This window comes from Lactuca virosa, chromosome 1, assembly GCF_052849685.1.
Source record: "Lactuca virosa cultivar CGN04683 chromosome 1, Lactuca_virosa_CGN04683_v6, whole genome shotgun sequence".
Taxonomy (NCBI): domain Eukaryota; kingdom Viridiplantae; phylum Streptophyta; class Magnoliopsida; order Asterales; family Asteraceae; genus Lactuca; species Lactuca virosa.
Window position 1 is genome coordinate 264,295,820 of NC_136426.1, and position 16,702 is coordinate 264,312,521.

General features: G+C 47.1%; 48 non-coding genes across 48 annotated transcripts; all 48 read left to right on the plus strand.

Moving 5' to 3' along the window:
* Positions 1–9: 9 nt before the first annotated feature.
* Positions 10–127, plus strand: LOC145150041 (5S ribosomal RNA). The gene has a single exon (XR_013730872.1). It is a non-coding gene; the product is annotated as a 5S ribosomal RNA (ribosomal RNA).
* A 230-nt stretch (positions 128–357) lies between these two features.
* Positions 358–476, plus strand: LOC145153663 (5S ribosomal RNA). Its single transcript, XR_013734160.1, has one exon. It is a non-coding gene; the product is annotated as a 5S ribosomal RNA (ribosomal RNA).
* Positions 477–706: 230 nt separating this feature from the next.
* Positions 707–825, plus strand: LOC145152515 (5S ribosomal RNA). The gene has a single exon (XR_013733048.1). It is a non-coding gene; the product is annotated as a 5S ribosomal RNA (ribosomal RNA).
* Positions 826–1,057: 232 nt separating this feature from the next.
* LOC145150042 (5S ribosomal RNA) lies at positions 1,058–1,175 on the plus strand. Its single transcript, XR_013730873.1, has one exon. It is a non-coding gene; the product is annotated as a 5S ribosomal RNA (ribosomal RNA).
* Positions 1,176–1,405: 230 nt separating this feature from the next.
* LOC145152326 (5S ribosomal RNA) lies at positions 1,406–1,524 on the plus strand. Its single transcript, XR_013732849.1, has one exon. It is a non-coding gene; the product is annotated as a 5S ribosomal RNA (ribosomal RNA).
* Positions 1,525–1,753: 229 nt separating this feature from the next.
* Positions 1,754–1,871, plus strand: LOC145150163 (5S ribosomal RNA). Its single transcript, XR_013730989.1, has one exon. It is a non-coding gene; the product is annotated as a 5S ribosomal RNA (ribosomal RNA).
* Positions 1,872–2,101: 230 nt separating this feature from the next.
* LOC145147967 (5S ribosomal RNA) lies at positions 2,102–2,220 on the plus strand. Its single transcript, XR_013728865.1, has one exon. It is a non-coding gene; the product is annotated as a 5S ribosomal RNA (ribosomal RNA).
* Positions 2,221–2,450: 230 nt separating this feature from the next.
* LOC145154285 (5S ribosomal RNA) lies at positions 2,451–2,569 on the plus strand. Its single transcript, XR_013734763.1, has one exon. It is a non-coding gene; the product is annotated as a 5S ribosomal RNA (ribosomal RNA).
* Positions 2,570–2,800: 231 nt separating this feature from the next.
* On the plus strand, positions 2,801–2,919 carry LOC145152516 (5S ribosomal RNA). The gene has a single exon (XR_013733049.1). It is a non-coding gene; the product is annotated as a 5S ribosomal RNA (ribosomal RNA).
* A 231-nt stretch (positions 2,920–3,150) lies between these two features.
* LOC145147348 (5S ribosomal RNA) lies at positions 3,151–3,269 on the plus strand. Its single transcript, XR_013728255.1, has one exon. It is a non-coding gene; the product is annotated as a 5S ribosomal RNA (ribosomal RNA).
* A 230-nt stretch (positions 3,270–3,499) lies between these two features.
* Positions 3,500–3,617, plus strand: LOC145150676 (5S ribosomal RNA). The gene has a single exon (XR_013731484.1). It is a non-coding gene; the product is annotated as a 5S ribosomal RNA (ribosomal RNA).
* Positions 3,618–3,843: 226 nt separating this feature from the next.
* Positions 3,844–3,962, plus strand: LOC145146222 (5S ribosomal RNA). The gene has a single exon (XR_013727166.1). It is a non-coding gene; the product is annotated as a 5S ribosomal RNA (ribosomal RNA).
* A 229-nt stretch (positions 3,963–4,191) lies between these two features.
* Positions 4,192–4,309, plus strand: LOC145149714 (5S ribosomal RNA). Its single transcript, XR_013730565.1, has one exon. It is a non-coding gene; the product is annotated as a 5S ribosomal RNA (ribosomal RNA).
* A 229-nt stretch (positions 4,310–4,538) lies between these two features.
* LOC145147349 (5S ribosomal RNA) lies at positions 4,539–4,657 on the plus strand. Its single transcript, XR_013728257.1, has one exon. It is a non-coding gene; the product is annotated as a 5S ribosomal RNA (ribosomal RNA).
* A 230-nt stretch (positions 4,658–4,887) lies between these two features.
* Positions 4,888–5,006, plus strand: LOC145152327 (5S ribosomal RNA). Its single transcript, XR_013732850.1, has one exon. It is a non-coding gene; the product is annotated as a 5S ribosomal RNA (ribosomal RNA).
* Positions 5,007–5,236: 230 nt separating this feature from the next.
* LOC145155614 (5S ribosomal RNA) lies at positions 5,237–5,355 on the plus strand. The gene has a single exon (XR_013736045.1). It is a non-coding gene; the product is annotated as a 5S ribosomal RNA (ribosomal RNA).
* A 232-nt stretch (positions 5,356–5,587) lies between these two features.
* On the plus strand, positions 5,588–5,706 carry LOC145152385 (5S ribosomal RNA). Its single transcript, XR_013732905.1, has one exon. It is a non-coding gene; the product is annotated as a 5S ribosomal RNA (ribosomal RNA).
* A 230-nt stretch (positions 5,707–5,936) lies between these two features.
* LOC145136411 (5S ribosomal RNA) lies at positions 5,937–6,055 on the plus strand. The gene has a single exon (XR_013720444.1). It is a non-coding gene; the product is annotated as a 5S ribosomal RNA (ribosomal RNA).
* A 232-nt stretch (positions 6,056–6,287) lies between these two features.
* LOC145142748 (5S ribosomal RNA) lies at positions 6,288–6,406 on the plus strand. Its single transcript, XR_013723815.1, has one exon. It is a non-coding gene; the product is annotated as a 5S ribosomal RNA (ribosomal RNA).
* Positions 6,407–6,637: 231 nt separating this feature from the next.
* LOC145147776 (5S ribosomal RNA) lies at positions 6,638–6,757 on the plus strand. Its single transcript, XR_013728668.1, has one exon. It is a non-coding gene; the product is annotated as a 5S ribosomal RNA (ribosomal RNA).
* Positions 6,758–6,987: 230 nt separating this feature from the next.
* LOC145152517 (5S ribosomal RNA) lies at positions 6,988–7,106 on the plus strand. Its single transcript, XR_013733050.1, has one exon. It is a non-coding gene; the product is annotated as a 5S ribosomal RNA (ribosomal RNA).
* Positions 7,107–7,335: 229 nt separating this feature from the next.
* LOC145149349 (5S ribosomal RNA) lies at positions 7,336–7,453 on the plus strand. Its single transcript, XR_013730204.1, has one exon. It is a non-coding gene; the product is annotated as a 5S ribosomal RNA (ribosomal RNA).
* A 229-nt stretch (positions 7,454–7,682) lies between these two features.
* Positions 7,683–7,801, plus strand: LOC145152518 (5S ribosomal RNA). Its single transcript, XR_013733052.1, has one exon. It is a non-coding gene; the product is annotated as a 5S ribosomal RNA (ribosomal RNA).
* Positions 7,802–8,033: 232 nt separating this feature from the next.
* Positions 8,034–8,152, plus strand: LOC145143606 (5S ribosomal RNA). Its single transcript, XR_013724636.1, has one exon. It is a non-coding gene; the product is annotated as a 5S ribosomal RNA (ribosomal RNA).
* Positions 8,153–8,383: 231 nt separating this feature from the next.
* Positions 8,384–8,502, plus strand: LOC145152519 (5S ribosomal RNA). Its single transcript, XR_013733053.1, has one exon. It is a non-coding gene; the product is annotated as a 5S ribosomal RNA (ribosomal RNA).
* Positions 8,503–8,733: 231 nt separating this feature from the next.
* Positions 8,734–8,852, plus strand: LOC145145129 (5S ribosomal RNA). The gene has a single exon (XR_013726118.1). It is a non-coding gene; the product is annotated as a 5S ribosomal RNA (ribosomal RNA).
* A 232-nt stretch (positions 8,853–9,084) lies between these two features.
* On the plus strand, positions 9,085–9,203 carry LOC145152329 (5S ribosomal RNA). Its single transcript, XR_013732852.1, has one exon. It is a non-coding gene; the product is annotated as a 5S ribosomal RNA (ribosomal RNA).
* A 228-nt stretch (positions 9,204–9,431) lies between these two features.
* On the plus strand, positions 9,432–9,550 carry LOC145148300 (5S ribosomal RNA). The gene has a single exon (XR_013729190.1). It is a non-coding gene; the product is annotated as a 5S ribosomal RNA (ribosomal RNA).
* Positions 9,551–9,779: 229 nt separating this feature from the next.
* Positions 9,780–9,898, plus strand: LOC145148321 (5S ribosomal RNA). The gene has a single exon (XR_013729210.1). It is a non-coding gene; the product is annotated as a 5S ribosomal RNA (ribosomal RNA).
* A 221-nt stretch (positions 9,899–10,119) lies between these two features.
* Positions 10,120–10,238, plus strand: LOC145153794 (5S ribosomal RNA). Its single transcript, XR_013734286.1, has one exon. It is a non-coding gene; the product is annotated as a 5S ribosomal RNA (ribosomal RNA).
* Positions 10,239–10,469: 231 nt separating this feature from the next.
* On the plus strand, positions 10,470–10,588 carry LOC145152520 (5S ribosomal RNA). The gene has a single exon (XR_013733054.1). It is a non-coding gene; the product is annotated as a 5S ribosomal RNA (ribosomal RNA).
* Positions 10,589–10,820: 232 nt separating this feature from the next.
* On the plus strand, positions 10,821–10,938 carry LOC145150044 (5S ribosomal RNA). The gene has a single exon (XR_013730874.1). It is a non-coding gene; the product is annotated as a 5S ribosomal RNA (ribosomal RNA).
* Positions 10,939–11,166: 228 nt separating this feature from the next.
* LOC145153478 (5S ribosomal RNA) lies at positions 11,167–11,285 on the plus strand. The gene has a single exon (XR_013733985.1). It is a non-coding gene; the product is annotated as a 5S ribosomal RNA (ribosomal RNA).
* Positions 11,286–11,515: 230 nt separating this feature from the next.
* Positions 11,516–11,633, plus strand: LOC145149972 (5S ribosomal RNA). Its single transcript, XR_013730806.1, has one exon. It is a non-coding gene; the product is annotated as a 5S ribosomal RNA (ribosomal RNA).
* A 230-nt stretch (positions 11,634–11,863) lies between these two features.
* Positions 11,864–11,982, plus strand: LOC145152330 (5S ribosomal RNA). The gene has a single exon (XR_013732853.1). It is a non-coding gene; the product is annotated as a 5S ribosomal RNA (ribosomal RNA).
* A 232-nt stretch (positions 11,983–12,214) lies between these two features.
* LOC145150045 (5S ribosomal RNA) lies at positions 12,215–12,332 on the plus strand. The gene has a single exon (XR_013730875.1). It is a non-coding gene; the product is annotated as a 5S ribosomal RNA (ribosomal RNA).
* A 230-nt stretch (positions 12,333–12,562) lies between these two features.
* On the plus strand, positions 12,563–12,681 carry LOC145153479 (5S ribosomal RNA). The gene has a single exon (XR_013733986.1). It is a non-coding gene; the product is annotated as a 5S ribosomal RNA (ribosomal RNA).
* A 230-nt stretch (positions 12,682–12,911) lies between these two features.
* On the plus strand, positions 12,912–13,029 carry LOC145150421 (5S ribosomal RNA). The gene has a single exon (XR_013731247.1). It is a non-coding gene; the product is annotated as a 5S ribosomal RNA (ribosomal RNA).
* Positions 13,030–13,258: 229 nt separating this feature from the next.
* On the plus strand, positions 13,259–13,377 carry LOC145147541 (5S ribosomal RNA). Its single transcript, XR_013728440.1, has one exon. It is a non-coding gene; the product is annotated as a 5S ribosomal RNA (ribosomal RNA).
* Positions 13,378–13,606: 229 nt separating this feature from the next.
* On the plus strand, positions 13,607–13,725 carry LOC145153482 (5S ribosomal RNA). The gene has a single exon (XR_013733988.1). It is a non-coding gene; the product is annotated as a 5S ribosomal RNA (ribosomal RNA).
* A 230-nt stretch (positions 13,726–13,955) lies between these two features.
* LOC145137466 (5S ribosomal RNA) lies at positions 13,956–14,074 on the plus strand. Its single transcript, XR_013721079.1, has one exon. It is a non-coding gene; the product is annotated as a 5S ribosomal RNA (ribosomal RNA).
* A 230-nt stretch (positions 14,075–14,304) lies between these two features.
* On the plus strand, positions 14,305–14,423 carry LOC145145017 (5S ribosomal RNA). The gene has a single exon (XR_013726011.1). It is a non-coding gene; the product is annotated as a 5S ribosomal RNA (ribosomal RNA).
* Positions 14,424–14,655: 232 nt separating this feature from the next.
* On the plus strand, positions 14,656–14,774 carry LOC145153664 (5S ribosomal RNA). The gene has a single exon (XR_013734161.1). It is a non-coding gene; the product is annotated as a 5S ribosomal RNA (ribosomal RNA).
* A 228-nt stretch (positions 14,775–15,002) lies between these two features.
* On the plus strand, positions 15,003–15,121 carry LOC145145933 (5S ribosomal RNA). Its single transcript, XR_013726883.1, has one exon. It is a non-coding gene; the product is annotated as a 5S ribosomal RNA (ribosomal RNA).
* Positions 15,122–15,350: 229 nt separating this feature from the next.
* LOC145148322 (5S ribosomal RNA) lies at positions 15,351–15,469 on the plus strand. The gene has a single exon (XR_013729211.1). It is a non-coding gene; the product is annotated as a 5S ribosomal RNA (ribosomal RNA).
* A 221-nt stretch (positions 15,470–15,690) lies between these two features.
* Positions 15,691–15,809, plus strand: LOC145146953 (5S ribosomal RNA). Its single transcript, XR_013727873.1, has one exon. It is a non-coding gene; the product is annotated as a 5S ribosomal RNA (ribosomal RNA).
* Positions 15,810–16,038: 229 nt separating this feature from the next.
* Positions 16,039–16,157, plus strand: LOC145154384 (5S ribosomal RNA). Its single transcript, XR_013734858.1, has one exon. It is a non-coding gene; the product is annotated as a 5S ribosomal RNA (ribosomal RNA).
* Positions 16,158–16,390: 233 nt separating this feature from the next.
* On the plus strand, positions 16,391–16,509 carry LOC145152521 (5S ribosomal RNA). The gene has a single exon (XR_013733055.1). It is a non-coding gene; the product is annotated as a 5S ribosomal RNA (ribosomal RNA).
* The last annotated feature ends 193 nt before the right edge of the window (positions 16,510–16,702 follow it).

Sequence of the window (16,702 nt, forward strand, 5' to 3'; positions counted from 1 at the left end):
TAGTATTTCGGGTGCGATCATACCAGCACTAATGCACCAGATCCCATCATAACTCCGCAGTTAAGCGTGCTTGGGCGAGAGTAGTACTAGGATGGGTGACCCCTGGGAAGTCCTCGTGTTGCACCCCCCTTTTTCGTTGCCTGTTTGCGTTTTTTTAGATTTTACGTGCGGTTTTTTTTTGTTTTTTTTTTCTTTCTTGCTATTTCTATGCTCGGGTGGCCTCCGTTTCATGGTTGATGGTTTTCGTATTTTTGGAACGGCGCCGATCGGTCACGTGGGTCCCACGCCTCGCATACGAAAACAAATGAGGTTCTGCGTCTTTTAAGACATAAAAGCAATAAGCATGGATAATATTTCGGGTGCGATCATACCAGCACTAATGCACCGGATCCCATTAGAACTCCGCAGTTAAGCGTGCTTGGGCGAGAGTAGTACTAGGATGGGTGACCCCCTGGGAAGTCCTCGTGTTGCACCCCCCTTTTTCGTTGCCCGTTTGCGTTTTTTTAGATTTTACGTGCGGTTTTTTTTTTGTTTTTTTTTCTTTCTTGCTATTTCTATGCTCGGGTGGCCTCCGCTTCATGGTTCATGGTTTTCGTATTTTTGCAACGGAGCCGATCGGTCACGTGGGTCCCACGCCTCGCGTACGAAAACAAAGGAGGTTCTGCGTCTTTTAAGACATAAAAGCAATAAGCATGGATAATATTTCGGGTGCGATCATACCGGCACTAATGCACCGGATCCCATCAGAACTCCGCAGTTAAGCGTGCTTGGGCGAGAGTAGTACTAGGATGGGTGACCCCCTGGGAAGTCCTCGTGTTGCACCCCCCTTTTTCGTTTGCCCGTTTGCGTTTTTTAAGATTTTACGTGCGGTTTTTTTTTTGTTTTTTTTTTCTTTCTTGCTATTTCTATGCTCGGGTGGCCTCCGTTTCATGGTTGATGGTTTTCGTATTTTTGGAACGGCGCCGATCGGTCATGTGGGTCCCACGCCTCGCGTACGAAAACAAAGGAGGTTCTGCGTCTTTTAAGACATAAAAGCAATAAGCATGGATAGTATTTCGGGTGCGATCATACCAGCACTAATGCACCAGATCCCATCATAACTCCGCAGTTAAGCGTGCTTGGGCGAGAGTAGTACTAGGATGGGTGACCCCTGGGAAGTCCTCGTGTTGCACCCCCCTTTTTCGTTGCCTGTTTGCGTTTTTTTAGATTTTACGTGCGGTTTTTTTTTGTTTTTTTTTTCTTTCTTGTTATTTCTATGCTCGGGTGGCATCCGTTTCATTGTTCATGGTTTTCGTATTTTTGGAACGGAGAGGATCGGTCACGTGGGTCCCACGCCTCGCGTACGAAAACAAAGGAGGTTCTGCGTCTTTTAAGACATAAAAGCAATAAGCATGGATAGTATTTCGGGTGCGATCATACCAGCACTAATGCACCGGATCCCATCAGAACTCCGCAGTTAAGCGTGCTTGGGCGAGAGTAGTACTAGGATGGGTGACCCCCTGGGAAGTCCTCGTGTTGCACCCCCCTTTTTCGTTTGCCCGTTTGCGTTTTTTTAGATTTTACGTGCGGTTTTTTTTTGTTTTTTTTCTTTCTTGCTGTTTGTATGCTCGGGTGGCCTCCGCTTCATGGTTCATGGTTTTCGTATTTTTGGAACGGAGCCGATCGGTCACGTGGGTCCCACGCCTCGCGTACGAAAACAAAGGAGGTTCTGCGTCTTTTAAGACATAAAAGCAATAAGCATGGATAGTATTTCGGGTGCGATCATACCAGCACTAATGCACCGGATCCCATGAGAACTCCTTAGTTAAGCGTGCTTGGGCGAGAGTAGTACTAGGATGGGTGACCCCTGGGAAGTCCTCGGGTTGCACCCCCCTTTTTCGTTGCCCGTTTGCGTTTTTTTAGATTTTACGTGCCGTTTTTTTTTGTTTTTTTTTTCTTTTTTGCTATTTCTATGCTCGGGTGGCCTCCGCTTCATGGTTCATGGTTTTCGTATTTTTGGAACGGAGCCGATCGGTCACGTGGGTCCCACGCCTCGCGTACGAAAACAAAGGAGGTTCTGCGTCTTTTAAGACATAAAAGCAATAAGCATGGATAATATTTCGGGTGCGATCATACCAGCACTAATGCACCGGATCGCATCAGAACTCCGCAGTTAAGCGTGCTTGGGCGAGAGTAGTACTAGGATGGGTGACCCCCTGGGAAGTCCTCGTGTTCCACCCCCCTTTTTCGTTGCCCGTTTGCGTTTTTTTTAGATTTTACGTGCTGTTTTTTTTTGTTTTTTTTTCTTTCTTGCTATTTCTATGCTCGGGTGGCCTCCGCTTCATGGTTCATGGTTTTCGTATTTTTGGAACGGAGCCGATCGGTCACGTGGGTCCCACGCCTCGCGTACGAAAACAAAGGAGGTTCTGCGTCTTTTAACACATAAAAGCAATAAGCATGGATAGTATTTCGGGTGCGATCATACCAGCATTAATGCACCGGATCCCATCAGAACTCCGCAGTTAAGCGTGCTTGGGCGAGAGTAGTACTAGGATGGGTGACCCCCTGGGAAGTCCTCGTGTTGCACCCCCTTTTTTCGTTGCCCGTTTGTGCTTTTTTAGATTTTACGTGCGGTGTTTTTTTTGTTTTTTTTTTCTTTCTTGCTATTTCTATGCTCGGGTGGCCTCCGCTTCATGGTTCATGGTTTTCGTATTTTTGCAATGGAGTCGATCGGTCACGTGGGTCCCACGTCTCGCGTACGAAAACAAAGGAGGTTCTGCGTCTTTTAAGACATAAAAGCAATAAGCATGGATAATATTTCGGGTGCGATCATACCGGCACTAATGCACCGGATCCCATCAGAACTCCGCAGTTAAGCGTGCTTGGGCGAGAGTAGTACTAGGATGGGTGACCCCCTGGGAAGTCCTCGTGTTGCACCCCCCTTTTTCGTTTGCCCGTTTGCGTTTTTTTAGATTTTACGTGCGGTTTTTTTTTTGTTTTTTTTTCTTTCTTGCTATTTCTATGCTCGGGTGGCCTCCGTTTCATGGTTGATGGTTTTCGTATTTTTGGAACGGCGCCGATCGGTCACGTGGGTCCCACGCCTCGCGTACGAAAACAAAGGAGGTTCTGCGTCTTTTAAGACATAAAAGCAATAAGCATGGATAGTATTTCGGGTGCGATCATACCAGCACTAATGCACCGGATCCCATCAGAACTCCGCAGTTAAGCGTGCTTGGGCGAGAGTAGTACTAGGATGGGTGACCCCCTTGGAAGTCCTCGTGTTCCACCCCCCTTTTTCGTTGCCCGTTTGCGTTTTTTTAGATTTTACGTGCGGTTTTTTTTTTGTTTTTTTTTCTTTCTTGCTATTTCTATGCTCGGGTGGCCTCCGTTTCATGGTTGATGGTTTTCGTATTTTTGGAACGGCGCCGATCGGTCACGTGGGTCCCACGCCTCGCGTACGAAAACAAAGGAGGTTCTGCGTCTTTTAAGACATAAAAGCAATAAGCATGGATAGTATTTCGGGTGCGATCATACCAGCACTAATGCACCAGATCCCATCATAACTCCGCAGTTAAGCGTGCTTGGGCGAGAGTAGTACTAGGATGAGTGACCCCTGGGAAGTCCTCGTGTTGCACCCCCCTTTTTCGTTGCCTGTTTGCGTTTTTTTAGATTTTACGTGCGGTTTTTTTTTTTTTTTTCTTTCTTGCTATTTCTATGCTCGGGTGGCATCCGTTTCATTGTTCATGGTTTTCGTATTTTTTGAACGGAGAGGAACGGTCACGTGGGTCCCACGCCTCGCGTACGAAAACAAAGGAGGTTCTGCGTCTTTTAAGACATAAAAGCAATAAGCATGGATAGTATTTCGGGTGCGATCATACCAGCACTAATGCACCGGATCCCATCAGAACTCCGCAGTTAAGTGTGCTTGGGCGAGAGTAGTACTAGGATGGGTGACCCCGTGGGAAGTCCTCATGTTGCACCCCCTTTTTTCGTTTGCCCGTTTGCGTTTTTTTAGATTTTACGTGCGGTTTTTTTTTGTTTTTTTTCTTTCTTGCTGTTTGTATGCTCGGGTGGCCTCCGCTTCATGGTTCATGGTTTTCGTATTTTTGGAACGGAGCCGATCGGTCACGTGGGTTCCACGCCTCGCGTACGAAAACAAAGGAGGTTCTGCGTCTTTTAAGACATAAAAGCAATAAGCATGGATAGTATTTCGGGTGCGATCATACCAGCACTAATGCACCGGATCCCATTAGAACTCCTTAGTTAAGCGTGCTTGGGCGAGAGTAGTACTAGGATGGGTGACCCCTGGGAAGTCCTCGGGTTGCACCCCCCTTTTTCGTTGCCCGTTTGCGTTTTTTTAGATTTTACGTGCGGTTTTTTTTTGTTTTTTTTTCTTTTTTGCTATTTCTATGCTCGGGTGGCCTCCGCTTCATGGTTCATGGTTTTCGTATTTTTGGAACGGAGCCGATCGGTCACGTGGGTCCCACGCCTCGCGTACGAAAACAAAGGAGGTTCTGCGTCTTTTAAGACATAAAAGCAATAAGCATGGATAATATTTCGGGTGCGATCATACCAGCACTAATGCACCGGATCCCATCAGAACTCCGCAGTTAAGCGTGCTTGGGCGAGAGTAGTACTAGGATGGGTGACCCCCTTGGAAGTCCTCGTGTTCCACCCCCCTTTTTCGTTGCCCGTTTGCGTTTTTTTTTAGATTTTACGTGCTGTTTTTTTTTGTTTTTTTTCTTTCTTGCTATTTCTATGCTCGGGTGGCCTCCGCTTCATGGTTCATGGTTTTCGTATTTTTGGAACGGAGCCGATCGGTCACGTGGGTCCCACGCCTCGCGTACGAAAACAAAGGAGGTTCTGCGTCTTTTAAGACATAAAAGCAATAAGAATGGATAGTATTTTGGGTGCGATCATACCAGCACTAATGCACCGGATCCCATCAGAACTCCGCAGTTAAGCGTGCTTGGGCGAGAGTAGTACTAGGATGGGTGACCCCCTGGGAAGTCCTCGTGTTGCACCCCCCTTTTTCGTTGCCCGTTTGCGTTTTTTTAGATTTTACGTGCGGTTTTTTTTTTGTTTTTTTTTCTTTCTTGCTATTTCTATGCTCGGGTGGCCTCCGCTTCATGGTTCATGGTTTTCGTATTTTTGCAACGGAGCCGATCGGTCACGTGGGTCCCACGCCTCGCGTACGAAAACAAAGGAGGTTCTGCGTCTTTTAAGACATAAAAGCAATAAGCATGGATAATATTTCGGGTGCGATCATACCGGCACTAATGCACCGGATCCCATCAGAACTCTGCAGTTAAGCGTGCTTGGGCGAGAGTAGTACTAGGATGGGTGACCCCCTGGGAAGTCCTCGTGTTGCACCCCCCTTTTTCGTTTGCCCGTTTGCGTTTTTTTAGATTTTACGTGCGGTTTTTTTTTTGTTTTTTTTTTCTTTCTTGCTATTTCTATGCTCGGGTGGCCTCCGTTTCATGGTTGATGGTTTTCGTATTTTTGGAACGGCGCCGATCGGTCACGTGGGTCCCACGCCTCGCGTACAAAAACAAAGGAGGTTCTGCGTCTTTTAAGACATAAAAGCAATAAGCATGGATAGTATTTCGGGTGCGATCATACCAGCACTAATGCACCGGATCCCATTAGAACTCCGCAGTTAAGCGTGCTTGGGCGAGGGTAGTACTAGGATGGGTGACCCCCTGGGAAGTCCTCGTGTTGCACCCCCCTTTTTCGTTGCCCGTTTGCGTTTTTTTAGATTTTACGTGCGGTTTTTTTTTGTTTTTTTTTTCTTTCTTGCTATTTCTATGCTCGGGTGGCCTCCGCTTCATGGTTCATGGTTTTCGTATTTTTGCAACGGAGCCGATCGGTCACGTGGGTCCCACGCCTCGCGTACGAAAACAAAGGAGGTTCTGCGTCTTTTAAGACATAAAAGCAATAAGCATGGATAATATTTCGCGTGCGATCATACCGGCACTAATGCACCGGATCCCATCAGAACTCCGCAGTTAAGCGTGCTTGGGCGAGAGTAGTACTAGGATGGGTGACCCCCTGGGAAGTCCTCGTGTTGCACCCCCCTTTTTCGTTTGCCCGTTTGCGTTTTTTTAGATTTTACGTGCGGTTTTTTTTTTGTTTTTTTATTCTTTCTTGCTATTTCTATGCTCGGGTGGCCTCCGCTTCATGGTTCATGGTTTTCGTATTTTTGCAACGGAGCCGATCGGTCACGTGGGTCCCACGCCTCGCGTACGAAAACAAAGGAGGTTCTGCGTCTTTTAAGACATAAAAGCAATAAGCATGGATAATATTTCGGGTGCGATCATACCGGCACTAATGCACCGGATCCTATCAGAACTCCGCAGTTAAGCGTGCTTGGGCGAGAGTAGTACTAGGATGGGTGACCCCCTGGGAAATCCTCGTGTTGCACCCCCTTTTTCGTTTGCCCGTTTGCGTTTTTTTAGATTTTACGTGCCGTTTTTTTTTTGTTTTTTTTTTCTTTCTTGCTATTTCTATGCTCGGGTGGCCTCCGTTTCATGGTTGATGGTTTTCGTATTTTTGGAACGGCGCCGATCGGTCACGTGGGTCCCACGCCTCGCGTACGAAAACAAAGGAGGTTCTGCGTCTTTTAAGACATAAAAGCAATAAGCATGGATAGTATTTCGGGTGCGATTCATACCAGCACTAATGCACCGGATCCCATTAGAACTCTGCAGTTAAGCGTGCTTGGGCGAGAGTAGTACTAGGATGGGTGACCCCCTGGGAAGTCCTCGTGTTGCACCCCCCTTTTTCGTTGCCCGTTTGCGTTTTTTTAGATTTTACGTGCGGTTTTTTTTTTGTTTTTTTTTCTTTCTTGCTATTTCTATGCTCGGGTGGCCTCCGCTTCATGGTTCATGGTTTTCGTATTTTTGCAACGGAGCCGATCGCTCACGTGGGTCCCACGCCTCGCGTACGAAAACAAAGGAGGTTCTGCGTCTTTTAAGACATAAAAGCAATAAGCATGGATAATATTTCGGGTGCGATCATACCGGCACTAATGCACCGGATCCCATCAGAACTCCGCAGTTAAGCGTGCTTGGGCGAGAGTAGTACTAGGATGGGTGACCCCCTGGGAAGTCCTCGTGTTGCACCCCCCTTTTTCGTTTGCCCGTTTGCGTTTTTTTAGATTTTACGTGCGGTTTTTTTTTGTTTTTTTTCTTTCTTGCTGTTTGTATGCTCGGGTGGCCTCCGCTTCATGGTTCATGGTTTTCGTATTTTTGGAACGGAGACGATCGGTCACGTGGGTCCCACGCCTCGCGTACGAAAACAAAGGAGGTTCTGCGTCTTTTAAGACATAAAAGCAATAAGCATGGATAGTATTTCGGGTGCGATCATACCAGCACTAATGCACCGGATCCCATCAGAACTCCTTAGTTAAGCGTGCTTGGGCGAGAGTAGTACTAGGATGGGTGACCCCTGGGAAGTCCTCGGGTTGCACCCCCCTTTTTCGTTGCCCGTTTGCGTTTTTTTAGATTTTACGTGCGGTTTTTTTTTGTTTTTTTTTCTTTTTTGCTATTTCTATGCTCGGGTGGCCTCCGCTTCATGGTTCATGGTTTTCGTATTTTTGCAACGGAGCCGATCGGTCACGTGGGTCCCACGCCTCGCGTACGAAAACAAAGGAGGTTCTGCGTCTTTTAAGACATAAAAGCAATAAGCATGGATAATATTTCGGGTGCGATCATACCGGCACTAATGCACCGGATCCCATCAGAACTCCGCAGTTAAGCGTGCTTGGGCGAGAGTAGTACTAGGATGGGTGACCCCCTGGGAAGTCCTCGTGTTGCACCCCCCTTTTTCGTTTGCCCGTTTGCGTTTTTTTTGATTTTACGTGCGGTTTTTTTTTTGTTTTTTTTTTCTTTCTTGCTATTTCTATGCTCGGGTGGCCTCCGTTTCATGGTTGATGGTTTTCGTATTTTTGGAACGGCGCCGATCGGTCACGTGGGTCCCACGCCTCGCGTACGAAAACAAAGGAGGTTCTGCGTCTTTTAAGAGATAAAAGCAATAAGCATGGATAGTATTTCGGGTGCGATCATACCAGCACTAATGCACCGGATCCTATTAGAACTCCGCAGTTAAGCGTGCTTGGGCGAGAGTAGTACTAGGATGGGTGACCCCCTGGGAAGTCCTCGTGTTGCACCCCCCTTTTTCGTTTGCCCGTTTGCGTTTTTTTAGATTTTACGTGCGGTTTTTTTTTTGTTTTTTTTTCTTTCTTGCTATTTCTATGCTCGGGTGGCCTCCGCTTCATGGTTCATGGTTTTCGTATTTTTGCAACGGAGCCGATCGGTCACGTGGGTCCCACGCCTCGCGTACGAAAACAAAGGAGGTTCTGCGTCTTTTAAGACATAAAAGCAATAAGCATGGATAATATTTCGGGTGCGATCATACCGGCACTAATGCACCGGATCCCATCAGAACTCCGCAGTTAAGCGTGCTTGGGCGAGAGTAGTACTAGGATGGGTGACCCCCTGGGAAGTCCTCGTGTTGCACCCCCCTTTTTCGTTTGCCCGTTTGCGTTTTTTTAGATTTTACGTGCGGTTTTTTTTTGTTTTTTTTTTCTTTCTTGCTATTTCTATGCTCGGGTGGCCTCCGTTTCATGGTTGATGGTTTTCGTATTTTTGGAACGGCGCCGATCGGTCACGTGGGTCCCACGCCTCGCGTACGAAAACAAAGGAGGTTCTGCGTCTTTTAAGACATAAAAACAATAAGCATGGATAGTATTTCGGGTGCGATCATACCAGCACTAATGCATCGGATCCCATCAGAACTCCGCAGTTAAGCGTGCTTGGGCGAGAGTAGTACTAGGATGGGTGACCCCCTGGGAAGTCCTCGTGTTGCAACCCCCTTTTTCGTTTGCCCGTTTGCGTTTTTTTAGATTTTACGTGCGGTTTTTTTTTTGTTTTTTTTTTCTTTCTTGCTGTTTCTATGCTCGGGTGGCATCCGTTTCATGGTTGATGGTTTTCGTATTTTTGGAACGGAGACGATCGGTCACGTGGGTCCCACGCCTCGCGTACGAAAACAAAGGAGGTTCTGCGTCTTTTAAGACATAAAAGCAATAATCATGAATAGTATTTCGGGTGCGATCATACCAGCACTAATGCACCGGATCCCATCAGAACTCCGCAGTTAAGCGTGCTTGGGCGAGAGTAGTACTAGGATGGGTGACCCCCTGGGAAGTCCTCGTGTTGCACCCCCCTTTTTCGTTTGCCCGTTTGCGTTTTTTTAGATTTTACGTGCGGTTTTTTTTTGTTTTTTTTCTTTCTTGCTGTTTCTATGCTCGGGTGGCATCCGTTTCATGGTTGATGGTTTTCGTATTTTTGGAACGGAGCCGATCGGTCACGTGGGTCCCACGCCTCGCGTACGAAAACAAAGGAGGTTCTGCGTCTTTTAAGACATAAAAGCAATTAAAAGGATAGTATTTCGGGTGCGATCATACCAGCACTAATGCACCGGATCCCATTAGAACTCCTTAGTTAAGCGTGCTTAGGCGAGAGTAGTACTAGGATGGGTGACCCCCTGGGAAGTCCTCGTGTTGCACCCCCCTTTTTCGTTGCCCGTTTGCGTTTTTTTAGATTTTACGTGCGGGTTTTTTTTGTTTTTTTTTCTTTTTCGCTATTTCTATGCTCGGGTGGCCTCCGTTTCATGGTTCATGGTTTTCGTATTTTTGGAACGGAGCCGATCGGTCACGTGGGTCCCACGCCTCGCGTACGAAAACAAAGGAGGTTCTGCGTCTTTTAAGACATAAAAGCAATAAGCATGGATAGTATTTCGGGTGCGATCATACGAGCACTAATGCACCGGATCCCATCAGAACTCCGCAGTTAAGCGTGCTTGGGCGAGAGTAGTACTAGGATGGGTGACCCCCTGGGAAGTCCTCGTGTTTCACCCCCCTTTTTCGTTGCCCGTTTGCGTTTTTTTTAGATTTTACGTGCGGTTTTTTTTTTCTTTCTTGCTATTTCTATGCTCGGGTGGCATCCGTTTCATGGTTCATGGTTTTCGTATTTTTGGAACGGAGCCGATCGGTCACGTGGGTCCCACGCCTCGCGTACGAAAACAAAGGAGGTTCTGCGTCTTTTAAGAGATAAAAGCAATAAGCATGGATAGTATTTCGGGTGCGATCATACCAGCACTAATGCACCGGATCCCATTAGAACTCCGTAGTTAAGCGTGCTTGGGCGAGAGTAGTACTAGGATGGGTGACCCCCTGGGAAGTCCTCGTGTTGCACCCCCCTTTTTCGTTGCCCGTTTGCGTTTTTTTAGATTTTACGTGCGGTTTTTTTTTTTTGTTTTTTTTCTTTCTTGCTATTTCTATGCTCGGGTGGCCTCCGCTTCATGGTTCATGGTTTTCGTATTTTTGCAACGGAGCCGATCGGTCACGTGGGTCCCACGCCTCGCGTACGAAAACAAAGGAGGTTCTGCGTCTTTTAAGACATAAAAGCAATAAGCATGGATAATATTTCGGGTGCGATCATACCGGCACTAATGCACCGGATCCCATCAGAACTCCGCAGTTAAGCGTGCTTGGGCGAGAGTAGTACTAGGATGGGTGACCCCCTGGGAAGTCCTCGTGTTGCACCCCCCTTTTTCGTTTGCCCGTTTGCGTTTTTTTAGATTTTACGTGCGGTTTTTTTTTTGTTTTTTTTTTCTTTCTTGCTATTTCTATGCTCGGGTGGCCTCCGTTTCATGGTTGATGGTTTTCGTATTTTTGGAACGGCGCCGATCGGTCACGTGGGTCCCACGCCTCGCGTACGAAAACAAAGGAGGTTCTGCGTCTTTTAAGACATAAAAGCAATAAGCATGGATAGTATTTCGGGTGCGATCATACCAGCACTAATGCACCAGATCCCATCATAACTCCGCAGTTAAGCGTGCTTGGGCGAGAGTAGTACTAGGATGGGTGACCCCTGGGAAGTCCTCGTGTTGCACCCCCCTTTTTCGTTGCCTGTTTGCGTTTTTTTAGATTTTACGTGCGGTTTTTTTTGTTTTTTTTTCTTTCTTGCTATTTCTATGCTCGGGTGGCATCCGTTTCATGGTTCATGGTTTTCGTATTTTTGGAACGGAGAGGATCGGTCACGTGGGTCCCACGCCTCGCGTACGAAAACAAAGGAGGTTCTGCGTCTTTTAAGACATAAAAGCAATAAGCATGGATAGTATTTCGGGTGCGATCATACCAGCACTAATGCACCGGATCCCATCAGAACTCCGCAGTTAAGCGTGCTTGGGCGAGAGTAGTACTAGGATGGGTGACCCCTTGGGAAGTCCTCGTGTTGCACCCCCCTTTTTCATTTGCCCGTTTGCGTTTTTTTAGATTTTACGTGCGGTTTTTTTTTGTTTTTTTTTCTTTCTTGCTGTTTGTATGCTCGGGTGGCCTCCGCTTCATGGTTCATGGTTTTCGTATTTTTGGAACGGAGCCGATCGGTCACGTGGGTCCCACGCCTCGCGTACGAAAACAAAGGAGGTTCTGCGTCTTTTAAGACATAAAAGCAATAAGCATGGATAGTATTTCGGGTGCGATCATACCAGCACTAATGCACCGGATCCCATCAGAACTCCTTAGTTAAGCGTGCTTGGGCGAGAGTAGTACTAGGATGGGTGACCCCTGGGAAGTCCTCGGGTTGCACCTCCCTTTTTCGTTGCCCGTTTGCGTTTTTTTAGATTTTACGTGCGGTTTTTTTTTTGTTTTTTTTTCTTTTTTGCTATTTCTATGCTCGGGTGGCCTCCGCTTCATGGTTCATGGTTTTTGTATTTTTGGAACGGAGCCGATCGGTCACGTGGGTCCCACGCCTCGCGTACGAAAACAAAGGAGGTTCTGCGTCTTTTAAGACATAAAAGCAATAAGCATGGATAATATTTCGGGTGCGATCATACCAGCACTAATGCACCGGATCCCATCAGAACTCCGCAGTTAAGCGTGCTTGGGCGAGAGTAGTACTAGGATGGGTGACCCCCTGGGAAGTCCTCGTGTTGCACCCCCCTTTTTCGTTTGCCCGTTTGCGTTTTTTTAGATTTTACGTGCGGTTTTTTTTTTGTTTTTTTTTTCTTTCTTGCTATTTCTATGCTCGGGTGGCCTCCGTTTCATGGTTGATGGTTTTCGTATTTTTGGAACGGCGCCGATCGGTCACGTGGGTCCCACGCCTCGCGTACGAAAACAAAGGAGGTTCTGCGTCTTTTAAGACATAAAAGCAATAAGCATGGATAGTATTTCGGGTGCGATCATACCAGCACTAATGCACCAGATCCCATCATAACTCCGCAGTTAAGCGTGCTTGGGCGAGAGTAGTACTAGGATGGGTGACCCCTGGGAAGTCCTCGTGTTGCACCCCCCTTTTTCGTTGCCTGTTTGCGTTTTTTTAGATTTTACGTGCGGTTTTTTTTTGTTTTTTTTTTCTTTCTTGCTATTTCTATGCTCGGGTGGCATCCGTTTCATGGTTCATGGTTTTCGTATTTTTGGAACGGAGAGGATCGGTCACGTGGGTCCCACGCCTCGCGTACGAAAACAAAGGAGGTTCTGCGTCTTTTAAGACATAAAAGCAATAAGCATGGATAGTATTTCGGGTGCGATCATACCAGCACTAATGCACCGGATCCCATCAGAACTCCGCAGTTAAGCGTGCTTGGGCGAGAGTAGTACTAGGATGGGTGACCCCTTGGGAAGTCCTCGTGTTGCACCCCCCTTTTTCATTTGCCCGTTTGCGTTTTTTTAGATTTTACGTGCGGTTTTTTTTTTGTTTTTTTTCTTTCTTGCTGTTTGTATGCTCGGGTGGCCTCCGCTTCATGGTTCATGGTTTTCGTATTTTTGGAACGGAGCCGATCGGTCACGTGGGTCCCACGCCTCGCGTACGAAAACAAAGGAGGTTCTGCGTCTTTTAAGACATAAAAGCAATAAGCATGGATAGTATTTCGGGTGCGATCATACCAGCACTAATGCACCGGATCCCATCAGAACTCCTTAGTTAAGCGTGCTGGGGCGAGAGTAGTACTAGGATGGGTGACCCCTGGGAAGTCCTCGGGTTGCACCTCCCTTTTTCGTTGCCCGTTTGCGTTTTTTTAGATTTTACGTGCGGTTTTTTTTTGTTTTTTTTTCTTTTTTGCTATTTCTATGCTCGGGTGGCCTCCGCTTCATGGTTCATGGTTTTTGTATTTTTGGAACGGAGCCGATCGGTCACGTGGGTCCCACGCCTCGCGTACGAAAACAAAGGAGGTTCTGCGTCTTTTAAGACATAAAAGCAATAAGCATGGATAATATTTCGGGTGCGATCATACCAGCACTAATGCACCGGATCCCATCAGAACTCCGCAGTTAAGCGTGCTTGGTCGAGAGTAGTACTAGGATGGGTGACCCCCTGGGAAGTTCTCGTGTTCCACCCCCCTTTTTCGTTGCCCGTTTGCGTTTTTTTTAGATTTTACGTGCTGTTTTTTTTTGTTTTTTTTCTTTCTTGCTATTTCTATGCTCGGGTGGCCTCCACTTCATGGTTCATGGTTTTCGTATTTTTGGAACGGAGCCGATCGGTCACGTGGGTCCCACGCCTCGCGTACGAAAACAAAGGAGGTTCTGCGTCTTATAAGACATAAAAGCAATAAGCATGGATAGTATTTCGGGTGCGATCATACCAGCACTAATGCACCGGATCCCATCAGAACTCCGCAGTTAAGCGTGCTTGGGCGAGAGTAGTACTAGGATGGGTGACCCCTTGGGAAGTCCTCGTGTTGCACCCCTTTTTTCGTTGCCCGTTTGCGTTTTTTTAGATTTTACGTGCGGTTTTTTTTTTGTTTTTTTTTTCTTTCTTGCTATTTCTATACTCGGGTGGCCTCCGCTTCATCGTTCATGGTTTTCGTATTTTTGGAACGGAGCCGATCGGTCTCGTGGGTCCCACGCCTCGCGTACGAAAACAAAGGAGGTTCTGCGTCTTTTAAGACATAAAAGCAATAAGCATGGATAATATTTCGGGTGCGATCATACCAGCACTAATGCACCGGATCCCATCAGAACTCCGCAGTTAAGCGTGCTTGGGCGAAAGTAGTACTAGGATGGGTGACCCCCTGGGAAGTCCTCGTGTTGCACCCCCCTTTTTCGTTGCCCGTTTGCGTTTTTTTAGATTTTACGTGCGGTTTTTTTTTTGTTTTTTTTTCTTTCTTGCTGTTTCTATGCTCGGGTGGCATCCGTTTCATGATTGATGGTTTTCGTATTTTTGCAACGGAGCCGATCGGTCACGTGGGTCCCACGCCTCGCGTACGAAAACAAAGGAGGTTCTGCGTCTTTTAAGACATAAAAGCAATAATCATGAATAGTATTTCGGGTGCGATCATACCAGCACTAATGCATCGGATCCCATCAGAACTCTGCAGTTAAGCGTGCTTGGGCGAGAGTAGTACTAGGATGGGTGACCCCCTGGGAAGTCCTCGTGTTGCACCCCCCTTTTTCGTTTGCCCGTTTGCGTTTTTTTAGATTTTACGTGCGGTTTTTTTTTTGTTTTTTTTTTCTTTCTTGCTGTTTCTATGCTCGGGTGGCATCCGTTTCATGGTTGATGGTTTTCGTATTTTTGGAACGGAGACGATCGGTCACGTGGGTCCCACGCCTCGCGTACGAAAACAAAGGAGGTTCTGCGTCTTTTAAGACATAAAAGCAATAATCATGAATAGTATTTCGGGTGCGATCATACCAGCACTAATGCACCGGATCCCATTAGAACTCCGCAGTTAAGCGTGCTTGGGCGAGAGTAGTACTAGGATGGGTGACCCCCTGGGAAGTCCTCGTGTTGCACCCCCCTTTTTCGTTTGCCCGTTTGCGTTTTTTTAGATTTTACGTGCGGTTTTTTTTTGTTTTTTTTCTTTCTTGCTGTTTCTATGCTCGGGTGGCATCCGTTTCATGGTTCATGGTTTTCGTATTTTTGGAACGGAGCCGATCGGTCACGTGGGTCCCACGCCTCGCGTACGAAAACAAAGGAGGTTCTGCGTCTTTTAAGACATAAAAGCAATAAAAAGGATAGTATTTCGGGTGCGATCATACCAGCACTAATGCACCGGATCCCATTAGAACTCCTTAGTTAAGCGTGCTCGGGCGAGAGTAGTACTAGGATGGGTGACCCCCTGGGAAGTCCTCGTGTTGCACCCCCCTTTTTCGTTGCCCGTTTGCGTTTTTTTAGATTTTACGTGCGGTTTTTTTTTGTTTTTTTTTCTTTTTCGCTATTTCTATGCTCGGGTGGCCTCCGTTTCATGGTTCATGGTTTTCGTATTTTTGGAACGGAGCCGATCGGTCACGTGGGTCCCACGCCTCGCGTACGAAAACAAAGGAGGTTCTGCGTCTTTTAAGACATAAAAGCAATAAGCATGGATAGTATTTCGGGTGCGATCATACGAGCACTAATGCACCGGATCCCATCAGAACTCCGCAGTTAAGCGTGCTTGGGCGAGAGTAGTACTAGGATGGGTGACCCCCTGGGAAGTCCTCGTGTTTCACCCCCCTTTTTCGTTGCCCGTTTGCGTTTTTTTTAGATTTTACGTGCGGTTTTTTTTTTCTTTCTTGCTATTTTTATGCTCGGGTGGCATCCGTTTCATGGTTCATGGTTTTCGTATTTTTGGAACGGAGCCGATCGGTCACGTGGGTCCCACGCCTCGCGTACGAAAACAAAGGAGGTTCTGCGTCTTTTAAGACATAAAAGCAATAAGCATGGATAGTATTTCGGGTGCGATCATACCAGCACTAATGCACCGGATCCCATTAGAACTCCGTAGTTAAGCGTGCTTGGGCGAGAGTAGTACTAGGATGGGTGAACCCCTGGGAAGTCCTCGTGTTGCACCCACCTTTTTCGTTGCCCGTTTGCGTTTTTTTAGATTTTACGTGCGGTTTTTTTTTGTTTTTTTTTCTTTCTTGCTATTTCTATCCTCGGGTGGCCTCCGCTTCATAGTTCATGGTTTTCGTATATTTGCAACGGAGCCGATCGGTCACGTGGGTCCCACGCCTCGCGTACGAAAACAAAGGAGGTTCTGCGTCTTTTAAGACATAAAAGCAATAAGCATGGATAATATTTCGGGTGCGATCATACCGGCACTAATGCACCGGATCCCATCAGAACTCCGCAGTTAAGCGTGCTTGGGCGAGAGTAGTACTAGGTTGGGTGACCCCCTGGGAAGTCCTCGTGTTGCACCCCCCTTTTTTCGTTTGCCCGTTTGCGTTTTTTTAGATTTTACGTGCGGTTTTTTTTTTGTTTTTTTTTTCTTTCTTGCTATTTCTATGCTCGGGTGGCCTCCATTTCATGGTTGATGGTTTTCGTATTTTTGAAACGGCGCCGATCGGTCACGTGGGTCCCACGCCTCGCGTACGAAAACAAAGGAGGTTCTGCGTCTTTTAAGACATAAAAGCAATAAGCATGGATAATATTTCGGGTGCGATCATACCGGCACTAATGCACCGGATCCCATCAGAACTCCGCAGTTAAGCGTGCTTGGGCGAGAGTAGTACTAGGATGGGTGACCCCCTGGGAAGTCCTCGTGTTGCACCCCCCTTTTTCGTTTGCCCGTTTGCGTTTTTTTAGATTTTACGTGCGGTTTTTTTTTTTTTTTTCTTTCTTGCTATTTCTATGCTCGGGTGGCCTCCGTTTCATGGTTGATGGTTTTCGTATTTTTGGAACGGCGCCGATCGGTCACGTGGGTCCCACGCCTCGCGTACGAAAACAAAGGAGGTTCTGCGTCTTTT